Here is a 15,907-nt window from a genome sequence, read left to right on the forward strand (position 1 = left end):
CTGTGCCGGGGCAGAAACAGGCGCGCTACCAAGGGAAGAGTCAGCAAAAATCGGATACAGCATCTTGTCCCGCTTTTGACACTAAAAACAGTAAACTGAAGCTAGATTTGAGTGACAGTTTCCAAAATTTTAAGGCTAAATAGATTATTTATATCCCATACCTGTACTTAAAGCTGTGGCATAAATGCCTAGATCCTGAACCGCAGAGTACTGCACTGGCTCATGCAGGGTGCCCAGTGGGTAAGCAGGACTCGTTAACCTCCAGCCCATCCTTGCCACACTGGTAACCAGCTCTATTTAATAACAAACCGACATATTTTGAGTACCTGGGCTGCCCAGAGTTATTGGTTTTGGATGATAGTAAGCACTGACTGAATTTAAAGCAGATGGCATTTGAAAAATTTCATATCTTTTTCATCTTGATTTACTCCAGATAAAGTTCTTACATAACTTTGACATTTAGTGGCTTAATCTAGGGAGAAATTTCACATTCCTTATCCTGTGCTCTCTTTTTTTTTTTTTTTTTTAAGATTTAAAGTTAAATGTTGATCATGTCACTGTTGAAACAGATTAACTTCTGTAGTCATCAGGGAAAAGCAATCAATGAAGCGTAACGTGAGCTCCCCGATAACCGTATTTCAGTTCAGGCCGAAGAAGGCAAACGCCTCCGGGAGGGGAGGCGGTGGGGGGCCGCGCTGTCGGCTGCTCCGCCTGACGCGTGCTCGCTATCGCAGAGCCAAGGACAAGCCTGGAGAGGCTGGGGACCGGCAGGGAAAGTTATTTTAGGTAAGGAGTGGGAACCAAGTCGCTACCGTCTCTGGAACGCCTTTCGCCTCCTGGGACACCTGGGATTCGGGCAAACTGCCCGCCCTCTGCAAGGCTTTTTTCTGCGTTTGGACTGCTCATGGGTGGTGCTTGCTCAGCCTTGGCTTTCATAGGCTATTTGGCCCATTATTTACCTACCTCCTTGCTTCGGTAGCTTCCTTAATCACCCACGTAAGGGGGTTTGAGTCCTGAGGGGCAGCTGGAGCAACAGCGCTCCAGAGCCAAACAGCAGCTCCTTGTGCTTGCTCTGGTCCAGAAATCACACCGAACCAATCAGCCGGCAATGCCATTCACGTCCCTTCGTACAAAATAAAGGCCTACCGTGAGTCAGAGCACGAGGCAACGCAGTATGGTGTCCCTGTATAGCCTCTGGAGCAGCGTTTGCTCAGGACCACCTAACGCGTGGGCAGACGGCTCGGCACCCACTCGCAAACCACGGCCACGGCCACACCGAGCTCAGGCCGACTTTTCTTTATGAGGCAAAACTATAAAAGAACTTATAAAATAGCTCAGGCTTAGAGGGAAGCAATGAAAGCGGTGTTTCTTGGGAAATCGTCAAAATCATGCGTGCAAGCCCACAGATCTCCATGTCCATGGGAGCCCCACTGCTGGCCTAGAGCTGGGCCGCCAGAGCCCGGCCCCCAGCCCCTTCCCAGCCACCAGCCCGGTGGGACTTTGTGACAGGGTTAATACAGCCCTCGGTGTCGTGATTTTTAGTAGCTAAAACACCCCCACCACAATCATCCCCGATTCTCCGTAATTTATTCTCTACCAACCCTGCACCTCTCCGGCTCTTTGCTTTAAACAATACAAATGGCAGAACTCGGCGTCATTAGGGTCAGGATCTTACCCTTAATTGCTTAAAGTAGGAGGCTGATAGAATTAGGGTCTCCACAGGGTCAGCAGAGAGGCAGCAGATGCCTAATTTAGGTAATCTAAATCACCCTAAGTCGCAGAGCATGGACAGGAGAGCCAAGACAATTAGCATCCTAACTTGGTCACACCACCTAGCGTTAAGTAGCCACCGACGTTAACCTCATCAGCTTCCTACCACGGATTCCTCCAAGGTGTGGAATCTCTGCTTTGATTACCCAGTCTCTTCCCAGGAAAGAATTCCTCCTTTTGAAAGGAAAAAGTCAGCCAAGAGGAGAATATCTGAATAAAATCTTCTTGGATTTTGAACCAGGACACATTTCCATCCAGAATAAATTTTATTTAATGATCTTTCTAGTGAAATTAAGCTTAGTAAAGTGCCTCCTCTAAAAATAGGCAAAAGCTGTAGAAAGACAGAAGCAAAGGCAAATCATGGGATTATGCACAACGTGTAGAAATAGGACTCTGACAAGTATTTGGTCAGTAAGATCGTATTGAGTCTTGTGGGATCTTGAGCCTCCTGGCTTGATCAAAAAGACTAAATCCCGATGAAGCCAGTTATAAGGTCTCATAAATGAAAGCTTAATACTTAATACCGTGCTTCGTTTTGACATCTTTAGCTTGGAAATATTCCCACGTGCACTGCATAGCCAGAGCCAACCACTTCGGAAAAGTTGTGAATCTCCATTAGACCTTTGTCAACAAATCTAGATGGAGAAGTCTCTCAAACCGTTAGAAGAAAGAAAAAAAAATCTTTACGGCTATTTTAAGGACTTCTCTGCGGTAGGATAACTGACTGCTCTCCTCCTCTCTGCAGATTTACAACAGGTTGTTCATTATCTACTTGACGGTTTTTAACTGAAAAGAAACCTCTCTAAACAGTTTTTTTCCATAGTGTAGGTTGTGAATTCCACGTTACCTTGCTGATTTCCAATCGATAACATAAGTCGCACGGCGCAGTCTTGGCGAGGAAGCTGCAGGAAGGCAGCCCCACCGCGGCTGCCCGCGAGCCCGCCTGGGAACACAGGCACGTACCCTTTAAAGCAGGCGTTCAGAGAGCGTTCATCCTCAGAGAACCGCACCGCTGACAAGTTTCTGGAGATCTCAGATTTAAAAAATAATTTCAAAGTAGTTCAGAATTTCTGAACATCTGCAGAAGTTTTTTTTCCCCATAAAACATTTTTCATTAAATAGCATATTTCACATTTTTTACCCCTCCCCGTTGTTCAAAATAAAGAAGAAATGTACGAGCTAATCTGCACGCCCGTGAGAAATGGAGGCTACGGGCATCGCTCACGTTACCGAAGACGCGAAACGGTGAGTTGTTCGCTAGAACAACACCCCGCGCGCTGGCAGCCTGCGGCAACGCCGGCCCGGCGGAGAGGCGCCTCCGCCACAGCCCCGGCCCCCGAACAAGCCCACTCGCCCGGTTTTCCAAGCCACGTTACCAGTTCAGCAGAGGCCTCGCGCACGCTCTGCCTCTCCACTGCCTCGCCTCGGCAGAGCCGCTGCCGCAGCCGACCGCGGCCCATGAGGCTGAAAACCCAGGAGCCGGTGGTCTCCGAGGGGCGCCGGCGCACAGCAACGCGCGGAGGATGTTACGCCGCTCATCGCAGGCTTCGGGGGGGGGGCGTTGCGAATGTCCTCTGCCTCGACTCCGTTTTCTAGGTTCCAGTCCCACCGACCCCGCCTGACCCCTGGAAGGGCACGATCCCACCTCTTCTGAGCACGCCTTTGCTTGGCCCAGCGTGGCTGTCCTGTTTTATCCCGTAGAAGGAATGTCGGTAGGCTTTCCGAAACATCCAGAAGCAGCCTGCTTCTCGAAGCGATGACAGGCATCCTACTGAAATCGGTAGAACAATTAATTGAAGCCAACACCGGCCAGGTCTGCGAATCCAGCCCCGGTGTCACTTTTCTGCAGGTGACAGGGATTTTGGAAATAAAACCCTTTATCATAGCCAAAGCGTTTTCAAATTTAAACATTGTAAAACTATTTAAATGTAGTTATGCTCATTTACACCAGGACATAGCTGATTATCCTAGACCACTAAAGCTCCAAATTAAATCTATTCATTAAGCATATTAATTCCATTCGACATCCTAGACTAGCAAATTAACATCCCTTACGGCATCCGGAAATTATCCGCCAAAAACACAAAAGAGGTCATAAAGCAAACTGACGTTGCCTCCCTACCTCCCCTGCTGGTTGCTTTTCCTCCCGACACACCGCCCACACCGCTGCCCAGTGCCTGGAGGCTCAGGGCAGTCTCAGGGAGCAACCCTGCAACCCCCGCTGCCTCCTGCTCAAATCCTCCTCCCCGCGAGGCGCTGGGGCGAGAGGGGCATCGCGCTCCGCTCCTGCCTGAAGGCTCCGCTGCTCCTCTGGACCTGACGAGAACAACGTGAACGGCTGCAGGAGAAGGAGCCTCTGCTCCCGTTCGGCCCCGTCTAGAGGATTGCTTTTTGCGGCGCCGACCCGCAAGAGACACTTCTGCACTTTCAGTGCCCCCCCCCCCCCCAACAGCAGGGACCACCGCGCTGGGCGAGAGCAGCGTGCCCCCCGCCGGTCCCGCTCTGCTCCCACTGTCACCCAGACACGCCAAGCCCTGCTCCCGCTAACACTTTTTCAGCACTTTACTTAAATACCATAGGGAACACGCACATGTATTGCGTCAGGATAGGAAAGAGGAGAGCCTCGTTTCAGCATTTCATAGGTATTCAGCAAAATGCCGGCTATATATGGTGTACGGCCCCAGGAGCCCTGCCTGGGACAGGGCCTGGGTCCAGCCACCCCTTCCCTTCCCTTCCCTCCCCTTCCCTTCCCTCCCACGGTGCCAACCCGCAGCCACGAAGCACCATGGAAGCAGCAAAAACGATATTTTAATTGCTATCCAACCATCTTTTTATTTCTCATGTATTATCCTGTGAATTCTGCGCAGTATATTACAAAAGATTACTGAGGCAATTAGATCTTACACAAATTATTCAGTGAACCATTTACCCAACTAATTTTAACCCCTTTTCCTTTTTTAATTACCCACTAACAGAACTTGATTGCTGTGAGTGCACGTGGGTAATTCTTTTTAGTGAACGTTTCATGACATTCCCTCTCAGGTGAACTGTTCACAGCCAATTCACCTTAACTGTGAATTATCTGTGGCATGCGGCCACTCAAATATCACCTCAGAGTATTTCTATTCCAGGACTGGAGGAGCGGAGCTTTTACGAGTAGGAGTAAAATAGCAATGATACAAAAGCATGGCAGCTGTGCTTCCAAGCATTTGGAAGAAAACATAATTCACACAGAAAAAAACCCACACGCATACAAAAAAAAAAACCAGAAAAGTTTATATGCCGGTAAAACAAATTTATATTTTCAATTTGATCAAACCACTGAGAACACATTTCAACCAATATTCACCCACCTCTGGTGCTAAATGCTTTGTCCTCTAACGGCACGTTATACAGAACCAAAGTACATTTCTTCATGGAACGATTCCCTGCCCGCGTGCGACGGGACTGGTGCGGCGCAGCTGCGGTGGGGGACGCGTGGTCACTGTTCGCTCTGCAGCAAGAGACGCTCAGTTTTGCCAACACGCAAAGCTCGACCTGCCCTTCGCAAGTGGCAGGTCGCTCACCGTAAACTCGGGAGCGCGGGGCCTCCCTAAAACGGTGCTAAAAATAGTACTTTCCTCTCCGATTGGCTGGCGTTACACGTCGTCTCATTACGGCAGGCGCAGCCGGGTTCCACGCGTGTGATATTGGCCAACAGGTCCCGGACTGCGCAAAGCTAAAGGTCCACCCAAACGCTTCCGTGGCCGTTTGTTACGGCCTCCTGCAAGCGGGGCCTCGCCGCTGCTCTCAGCGCTCGCCGCTAGGATATATTGTATAGGCAGATGGAAACTAATTAGAAGAGAAAGTAGATTGATAATGAGGCAACAGGATGTTCTCATTATCCCAAGAAATACGAAGTGGGTGAGCTGAACGCGTTCGCTCCTCCCACTGTTTGTGCTGCACCACCTGCTGTCGTCGTGCTCCGCGTGTGAGCGGCGGGGGGGGGCGCAGGGCACGGCTAACGGGCGCGGCGTGTTTGCTCCAGATGACCAGAAAATAAATAACTTGTCATTCGGGGCTCGACACACCAGGAGCACCAGCAGCTGCTGCGTGCTGATGCTGGGCTGGCAGCTCCCGCCCGCCCCCCGCAGCACCCTCCCGCGTCGCTCTCGTCCCGCTCCCCCGGGGACCCCCGCGGCAGCAGCACCTCCTCCCCTCCCGCGCGGGGCGCCGGCACGTGCAACCAGCTGCGAGGCGGGAAGTCTTCTGTGTACGGATGACGTCATTTTCCGTTACTTCTGTTTGAAGTAACAGCAGTTATTTCCTAAATGGGTTTAGGGGAAAGAGAGGGACAAAGAGGGAACAAAGAAGAGGGAAGGCGGGCAGGCAGGCAGGAAGGCAGGCGGGAAGGCAGGAAGGCAGGCGGGAAGGCAGGAAGGCAGGAAGGCAGGCAGGCAGGCAGGCAGAAAGGCAGGCAGGCAGAAAGGCAGGAAGGCAGGAAGGCAGGCAGGCAGGCAGGCAGGCAGGCAGGCAGGCAGGAAGGCAGGCAGGAAGGCAGGCAGGAAGGCAGGCAGGCAGGCAGGCAGGAAGGAAGGCAGGCAGGCAGGCAGGAAGGCAGGCAGGCAGGCAGGCAGGAAGGCAGGCAGGCAGGCAGGCAGGAAGGCAGGCAGGAAGGCAGGAAGGCAGGAAGGCAGGCAGGCAGGAAGGCAGGAAGGAAGGCAGGCAGGAAGGCAGGCAGGAAGGAAGGCAGGAAGGAAGGCAGGAAGGCAGGCAGGCAGGCAGGAAAGAAGGAAGAGAAAGGAAGAAATAAAGAAGGGGGAAAGAGAGGAACAAAGAAAGAGAAAAAGGAAAAACCAGAAAAAATAAAAGAGCAAAAAACAATATGTATGTTAGAAAGATCTTATCTTTCCTTGAGACACACTAGCAGCCATGCTTTGGGGCAGAGAATTGAAATATTAGCCTCCATGAAACTAGTTATGGGCTATTAGTGATTGGTTAATGGGCAAAATTAGTCTCCATGAAAAATTACCCCCATTTGAGTTTATCATAAGCCTTTTGCCACATAAGCATGCTTAAAGGAGATAGAGATCCACTAATTAATACTTGTTATTGTTGCCTCAGGGGGCGGTAATTTTGACTGAGCTCAGGCAGTTGGTTTTCCAATGTAATTACTCCCCACGAAGTACGTGGACATCCACGCCCAGGTGCTCCCAGAGGCACCCAAGTCTCCAGGTAGATTTTCTGCTGTCACCCAACAGTCGTTAATGGCCAGTTGGGGCCTTTTTAGGGCAGGATCTGCCGTTTTCCCTGCAGCCCCAGTGCCTGTCGCGCGCGGGCTCTCTGCCGTCTGCATCCCCCTCCCGAGCGGTTTGGCTCATCGGGTCCCACCCCGGCCTCTCATCGCCACGTCCCCCCTCCCCTGAGGCACAGGACGCGAGCCCACGGCCTCCCCCCTCCCCATCCTCGCCCTGCCACGAAAGCGCCCGGTGCCGAGCCAGCGCTTCCCCGTGACTGCGGCTGATCCCGCCGCGCAGCCCCCACCTCCTCGGGGGTCTCGCCATCTCCTTTGTGCAGCTCTGGGACAGGCACGGCTGTACCGACAGCCCGAGGGTACCCCTGTCCGTCACCGAAATTAACTGCATTTCCCTGGCGCTTGGGTGGTGACATTAAAAAAAAATAAATTAAAAAAATAAACGAAACGCCCACTGAAGACAACTGTAACTGCCACCGCTTAAGGCGCTGGAGAGGGAGTGAATCCTAAGGCTTGGCAACACAAGGTATCTCTAGACGTTCACGGATAATTTCAGGAAAAAAATATGAATATTAATACTCAGCGTTGAGATAAACAGCTATGCTACATTTAAAAGGATGCTCTATTTATTCTAGGGATTTTTTAATTAGAAAATCAATGAAGTGTTAATGATTTTAAGCATTACTTCAGCTCACTGGGAGTTCCAAAACAACTTTTTTTAGTCTATGGCATAAATTCATAAGTTCCTTAGTTTGACCAATTTGTCAAGACAATTTCCATTAGTAAACATGAATATTTAATGAAAGGGAAAACCGGCATGAGCAACTTCACTTATGCGACTAATGACTTACTGGAAAACAAGATACATTAATATGTCGCTTCTTTAAGTATTTGCAGAGCATAACAACCCAAACATTTCCGTAAATCCCTTACTTTACTCTGTCTTTATCTATGTATCCACCACTGCCATTGCAGACAGGTGTCAGCAAATCAGCTCAAAAAGAAACACTTCTCTGGTTTAAACACTAATCACTGCTTTTGTTTACGCCTCGTTTTCACAAGATGACCTAAAAGTAGCTTCACCTCTTTCATCGCTAAATCAGCTAATTTGTTTGCTTGTTTGTTTAAACACAAGTACAAAGGCCTTGTGACTATAAAGCACTTGTTGTTAACGTACATGGAAGGAGAGAAAACCATTGCAAGGCACTGAAAAAACAACTTAAGATCCAGGAGATGCTCCAGAAACTCTTAAACCACAACAGGCTAGTGCGAGCAGCTAGCAGACAGCCGGCTCTCTGCCGCCCAGCCATCCTTTGGTGCAACACGCCCCTATTCCCCTATGAAAACAACGTCAAAATCAGCTTTACTAAATACACCTAGGGGCGTTTTAGGGAAAAATACCAGCAGCAACCGAAACGCAGGCGCTGAAGCAAGACTGTCTAATGATGCAGCCACGAGGAGAGAAGCAGTGAATGGTGTTGGATCTCTACAGGTGTTGCTGTTTACTGTCAGCCGTGAGCTGAACCGAGACCACGCCAAAGATGCTTTGACTTTCCCCCTCACTCTTTCCTCCGACCGCCGGGTGCCTGGGCAGACCACGCCGCCGCGCCTCAGCCTCTTAATGCCGCGGTAAATCCCACTTCGCTGCTTCTCTGCCCGCGCTTCCAAGCGGCAGAGATTTGTTCTCGCACCAAGTGTTAGAGCTGGTATGGAGGCTTCTGGCTCTGCACGACCTGCTGACACTCTGCCTCTCTTCAGAAAGGTCTGTGTCGTTTGGGTTCAGGGGTTTCTCGGTCCGAGATTGCAGCGCATGCCCTGGGAGAGCCAAGCCCAGCCATACCCATGGCATCGGTAAAAAGTCATCATTCTGATCAACACAATTCTATCTATTCGAGAAGGAAGGCAGCTTTTCCCCAGCAGCGGCTCTCTTCCCAACTGACCTCCCTTTGCCACAATCCTCTTGACGAGCGTTCACAATTACTAACGTGAAAAGCTGTTTCCTTTAGTCACTATCCCTGTAAAATACACTGACTCTCTTAATTACATGCTTAGTTTTTTTCCAAAGGCTCTACCCATGCATGTAAGCAATAATTCAAGCTCAGAGGCAAGGGACCATGTAATAGAGCAAGAGCAGCACAGTCAGGTGGAAAATGAGCCACCCTGGAGCCCGCAGGACCCATGGGAGGCTGGCGGGGGCCAGCACCAGCGCCCCGCTGGCATCCCCCACGCACCCCAGTTTGCTGCACAGGGAGCTGTTTGCCACCCTGTCACTGGAGCCGCAGGCCCACGTTTCAGAGGCCCCCCGCCAGCACGGTCACACACAGCTCGTGTTCTCACGTGGGTACAAGCCAGCGGGCTTGCCGCCAGGACCCAGGACCAGGGAATATAAATTCCTGCTATCTTCATCCGTGATTCGCGGTACAGAGCATCCCCTTTCTGCAGGCACAGGTCCCAGGGGCACGGGGACACAGCTGAAGCTCCCCAGTGGTCAGAGACACCCAGGGCTCAGCACAGATTTGTGCCGGCGTGCACCGAGTCGGGGCAATGCTTAGTGTAGGAGACCGTGCCCAGCAGTGGACGTCATAAATATGGGCACAAAGGCTTACAAAATCAAGGGATTCCCAGTCACACCTGTGCTTTCACTGGACTCTTCCCCAGTGTTATCAGCAGCAAAGACAGTAGGACCAGGAGTAGCCAGCGGAGCGGGAACCCCACAGTCCCCAGGACACACTAGAAAAATTACCAAAATACTACATTGTCTCAATTCTCCCTTCAAAATGCAGAAAAACAAACCCACTCTCTTCTTCCTCTTTACTTCAGTAAAGCGATATGCAAAGTGCCGAAAGCAAATAGCTGCGTAGCGCCACCCTCCCACCCCGTGAAGGGGTCCTCTCGCCCCATGAAGGGGTCCTCGCCAGCAGCACCCCCACACCTGCCTGCTGGAAAGTAAAAAATGAACTCAGTGGCTTCTACAGCCCCTCCTGCTGAGTGCGTGTCCTTGGCTCCCCGAGGGGAGGTGAGCCTGGTAAAAGCCAAGCCACCCTCCCCACCAATATTTGGGAAAACCTGAGGACAACTGCTTTACCAGAAAGCCGAAGGTGATCTGAATGTTATCGACATGAAAGGCACCGATCGATCCACTTTATATCAGAAGAAAGAGACAACTGCTATTAGCTAGGGCTCACTGAAGATGAAACGTTTTCGTTTGTTTAAAGACATGCCTGACTGAACTGAAAATCTTAATAGATAATCTCTGTTGAGCATTTTTTGTGCAGTAATCCAAGAACATCAAAAGCATGCCAGCCAACCCAATTTTATGTTAATTTGATATGGATTTACTTATGGCAGTGTGTGTTTGAAATCTGCAACAAGACACCTTTATGCTCTTTCACCCCAAAGCATCCTTCTTCCATATTTCAAGGCAGATTAGCAAAAAAAAAAAAAAAAAAGGTGAGCAAAACAAAACCAAACCAAGCAAGAAAAACTAAGAAGCTATTAAAAAATATTCAGTTGAAAAGCATAAAGCAAAAGAAAAGATGGCTTACTTTCCATATACTGCCCATGGTCTACCCAAGCCATTTACAAACTCTGGTGATACTACTTAATTATGACAGTCATCAGGAAACAGAAAATATATAAATCTTTTTCAATCTCTGTATAGGGACTGAAATACTGTCTCTGGAGCAAAACATTAGCAGGGACTGTCCCTGAAGCCAGGGGCAGCGACAAACTAAAGAGCAAAGGAGAAGGTGACCTATGAAATATCAGCGTTACGGACTTTGATGGCCTTTCTGGAGAACTTCTGAAAGACGGCAGAGCCAGTTTGGGTGCTTTCCCAGCCTTTAAAGAGAACTTTGAGTCAAGAGAGGACTATGAGCTCGTAGGGCTGTGTCTCGGCCCTGCTAACTACCTCTGCACCCGCGGTAACAAGAGCAGCCCTCGGTTTCCCTAACAGGGAGAGGCGCCTCCCCGCCATCAGCACCCGCCTCGTCCGGCCACAGACCCTGCCCGAACCAGGGCAGAAGGGACGCCCCAAAAGCATTCCTCGGTTACGTGCAGAAGAAGAAAGCAAAGAACTATCCTCCCCGTGTCGTTTCACTAAGACCCATAGCTATTACCTGTGTTGCCTAGAGACCCAGTGACCTTCCATAATATTTTCTTCCTTATCGCTCAACACTCGCCATGGAAAGGGTTATACCCACATACTTCTCGCTAACGGGATCACCATAAACCTTTCACCCTCTGGAGGGCACAGGTAGGAGCAGGGAGAAAGCACATACAGACAGCCACATATTTACAGATCAAAAAAAACCCCAAACTCTTCCTTCTGCTGCCAGCGCAACTTCAGTCTTGATGCTGTTCTCCTCTCACTGCTTGACCTGAGGATAGTTGGGAAGGGAGCGAGGGGAAAAACAGAAGCAGATTCCCTGGAGAACAGACTCACCTTGTCTGGTTGGTGATCACAAGTCGCCAAAATCATCAACCTTTTGAGAGAAATCTAGGTCAGTTTAGGATTGTCTTGGGGCGAGTGAGCCTGCCTGGGTACACGGCAGCCGACACGTTCCCCGCACAAGGGGGGCTTGCTGTCGGGCCTGGGCTCTCCAGAGAGCAATTTCAGCCCTCATCATAAACCTCCACCTAGAAGTCAATAAAAGCAAAACAAAAACCCTCTTGCAAGTCAATACTGTTCACTTCAGCGTGGCCAGAAAATCACTCAAGAAGGGCAGCCGCCCTGAATTTCACTTGTTTGTTGTGGGATTTTTTAATTTTTTTTCTTCTGCTGAGAAATCAATATAAAATAATCCACTGGGCAAGTCACCAAAACATGACTCTCCTCGTCAGGTAGAATTTGATGTTTTCAGCAGCTGGAAGATGCCTTCGTTCACGCCTGCAGCCCCTCCGTCGGCAGTCCGGCAGCGAGGAAGAGCTGTCACCAGAAGGAGAAGTGGTGCATTAACTCCAGGCCTTGAGTAGCTATTTGCTGTTGGTTGATGCTAACACGCTTACTGGGAGTTGTTTGGTGGCTTTACCAAACAGGACGAAATCTGCAACATCCAATTGTTCTTTTCACGAGGTCGCCGGAGGCTCAGGACAGCTCCACAGGTATTCCTTGCGCTCCCTTCCGCGCCGCGCATCGCGCCCCTCAGGCACACAACACACCCCGCGGCCGCCTTCTTCACGTCCAGGTTTTGCGCCGGGGCGGTGGCGCAGGGACGATGGAGGGAGCGGGGCAGCGCCGGAGCGACGCTCTGCAAGCGCCCGGAGCAGGGTGTCAAACGCTGCCTGTCGGATGGCACGTCCCACTCTTCCAGCTAGTGCTGTGCTTAGAGACCCCCCAGTACCCAAAAACAACACGGCACAAACCCAGAGTCCCTATATTTTAGCCTGATTACCAGAAGTTTAAACAGTATTGGGTGGAAATATTACTTAACTGAACTTCAAATAAATTCCGCCCTTTTTTTTATTCACCCTTGTTACTGGGAACTAGGGATGCATTTTTGATCTTCAGCCTAGAGAGAAATCAGTTTAGCCCACGTTGAAAGAAAGCGGAGGGTAAAAATAATTTCAATTTCTTTGCCCTGGGCAGAAACTTCAGCGAGAGGTAACAGAAGCGCCGAGGGGAGGCAGGCAGCCCGTGGCACGGCTCCGCCTGCGACGCCAGAGGGGACTGGGCAGCCCGAGCCCCTCGGCCGGCGGAAACCTCCACCTCCCCGGCGCACCCCAGAGAAGCCCCACGGAGCCACCCCACGCCCTGGCCCTGCAGACCAACATCCCACTTCTAACAGCAGCTTTTTGCTCTCACAGCATTTCACCAAAGGGCTGCAAAGTGTCAGTCAACCCAAATAAACTTTAACTTTGTTCCTCTGAGGATTCAGAAACAAGCCTATTTTACAAGTGCCAGAACTAAAGAGATATTTCATGGCTCTCCCAAGACCACTTCCCCGCGTGTCTGAGGACCTTGTGCAGAACCACCAGCCCTCATTAACCGCACTGTGCCCTTCCAAGGCTAACCCACATGTGTTTACATCTTGGGTCAAACTGGAAGGACACACCTTCTCTGAACCATAAAGCAAGGTCTTGATTAATAAACCCAGTTTCAGAGGTTTTTCAATGCCAGTTCTCACCTCCTTCATAGCAAGATGGTTATGAGAGAGATAGAAGAAAGGAAAAAAGAAGGAAAAAAAGCATCCTTAGAACTGCACTCGGCAGACCTAGATATCTCCCAGTTCTGAGTTCGCAGCAGAGTACCTTCCCTGGCATGCACCACACAGTATTCATAAACTCAGGTCATTGATTCCCTAACAGAAAGCTCTTCTGGTAAAACAAAAAAAAAAAAAAGGTGGCGTGACGTGGACAACACATTTCGGTCATGAACGGTGAGCAGAGCCAGCACAAACGGGAGTGAAAGCAGGGCTGTGGTTAGCAGCCAGCTGAGGGTAGAGCAGGCATAATAACAAAACATCTCATGTGAGACATGAAAACTACATTTATAGTTTCAGAGAAGACAGAGCGGGGGAGAGAGCGTGTGTAACCACATAACCCACTGCCGAAATTAGCCCCTCCTGCAGATGAGCAATGGAGCCAACTGGAGCTGCTACCTCCAACTTTTTTTTATTTAGAAAACGCTCGTTCCCTTGGGAATCACGCAGGGAAAGACATTTTAGGCTGGAGAACTGATAAATAGCCCCGGTGCTCCGCAAGGCACCGTCAGCCTCACCCAGCACTCCCGTAAGTCGGCGGCACACGTGGGTGCACGGCAGGGCATCGGCGTGCTGTAGCCACCGCCTCGAGCCAGGCCCCCTGCAGCCGCCGTTTGTGCGGCCGCAATATCAAGGAAATGCCTTTCCCGGCGCTGCTTCCCACGCGCGCCCGGGAGACGCCGAATGGGTGGGAAGGGAGGCTGCGCGGCCACGTCGCGAGCGGCTCAGGGCGGCGGCGCCCGCCTGCGCTTTCCCAGCAAGCCCCTTGCGCCTCTCGAGTCAGATTTCCGCGGGACCAGCTCAGGCCCCCAGCCCCAGGTACGCAGGAGGAGCGCGTGGGGTAACTCACCACGCCGCACGGCCACCCTTCCAGCCTCTTCAGGAAACGCAGTCTCTGGCAACAAAGACTAAGTGGATCTCGTTCCGCTTAATGAAACTGTTTTTAAAGAGGTGTAACAGATTCGGATTTATGAGTGACAGCTGGGCGGCAAGCAGAGCAGTTCCCATGAAACTGAGGAAAACTGGGGTGAAAAAGGGAAGGAAACAAGGATGCAGATGGAGGAGGACAGAGGTGTCTTGGGAGGGGAAGGAAGAAAGGAAGGTGGTCAGTAGGAAGCAGACCAGGACTAACAATGCCTTGGGGCAGAGTTATTTATCTAACTCTCCCACCACATTTTCCTCCAAGTCCATTCCCCCTAAAATCAACAGAAACAGCTAGCTCCTTACAACCCTCTGTAGGGTTCCCTGCAGTCCTCAGAGTCCCAGCCAAAATTCTGTTTGGAGCAGTTCTTTGGGGTATAACTTCATTACCAGGGAAAGATAGGATTAAAAAACAACTTTTTTTCTGGTCAGAGAATTTATTGCCGTTTCGCTGATATTTCATTCTGAATTTCATTTTTTCAGTACCTTCTTTTTCTGGAGCAATCATTTGCAGAGATGCTATAAGCAGAGTGCTTGGACAACAGCTTTCCAGTGCAGGGACTTTATTTAGAAGGGTCAAAAACCCTAAGAACTAGTAAAATACTCTAGACTGCCCAAGGCAAAGCGTGTGCAAGATAAGAAGGATCACCCCTGAATGGATTATAAACACACACCACGCATCGAGTTTCTCCACGTTCCCTTCCCCCACCCCACTTTTTAAACACAAAATAAGATAAAATGCAAAACTAGCTTTGAGCGTACTTGAAAGTTTAATCTAGTAAGGGAAGAGCTGAAGGGTGCTGCTCTCCTTGCACTTGGGCCAGCTGCAGCACGGCCTGGGAACCGCTCGCCGCTCCCCGGCGCCTCGCCTTGCCCGTGAGCCTCGCGGGGTGCGGAGCAGCACGGTAACAGCAGCGGCACCGGAAAAACAGATGCTGGAAATTCTGATGTTGTTTCATCACGGCAACAACCAGATCCAAACCCACATCAGAGGGGGAAGGACGCGGCCGCGTGTTTGCACCGGAGGGCAGGCATGAAAAAACACCGGAATCCACTGCACATATATACCCACGCAAGCACTTCAATTTAATGTGCACAAGTAAAGCTTTAATTTCCATTAATTTGCACAATTAACATCTTCACTAATTATACGCTGTGCTTACACTAATCACCTGCCTGAAGCCATCAGATTTTTATGCAGGGTTCCTGTCAGATCTCATAAACCAAATAGGGTTGGATCAGATGCTTGGATGAAAAACCTCCTTACGATACACCCTGGTGCTAAGATAATGTAATTGGTTGCAATTCTTCCTTCTAAATGGGCAGAATAGCAGCTAATTCTCAGCTGAGTCTGCCTCTGATACTTCTGATACTGTCCGCCGTTCATTGCCTTCACAGATCCCACAATAAGGCTACTGGTTTTCCCTCTTCCCATCTGCCCCCCCCCCCCCCATCGGGATGCTTATTTTTGCTGTTTACCAAAACTCCAGTTCCCTGCTGGTTTCAACCCTTCCTACCTACATTCCCGTCCCAAGATGCTTTCTCATTCAGAAATGGCTACGTTTCAGGAGTAGATGCACTTTTGTGCTTTTTACAGATGCTGGAGAGAGAATTAATACAAAAAAAACTCTGAGCTCAAGCGCCTTAATAATGACTCGAGGCCGTCGAACATCGCCACCAGTAAGCCTGCTACCACAGAGGGAGCGCGCGTGAGGGAGGTGGTGCTTTACAGCACCTGGCTTCAACAGGCGCGCGGGAGCGCGGGGACCGCCACAGGGAAGCC

This window comes from Phalacrocorax aristotelis, chromosome 8 (assembly GCF_949628215.1).
Source record: "Phalacrocorax aristotelis chromosome 8, bGulAri2.1, whole genome shotgun sequence".
Lineage (NCBI taxonomy): Eukaryota > Metazoa > Chordata > Aves > Suliformes > Phalacrocoracidae > Phalacrocorax > Phalacrocorax aristotelis.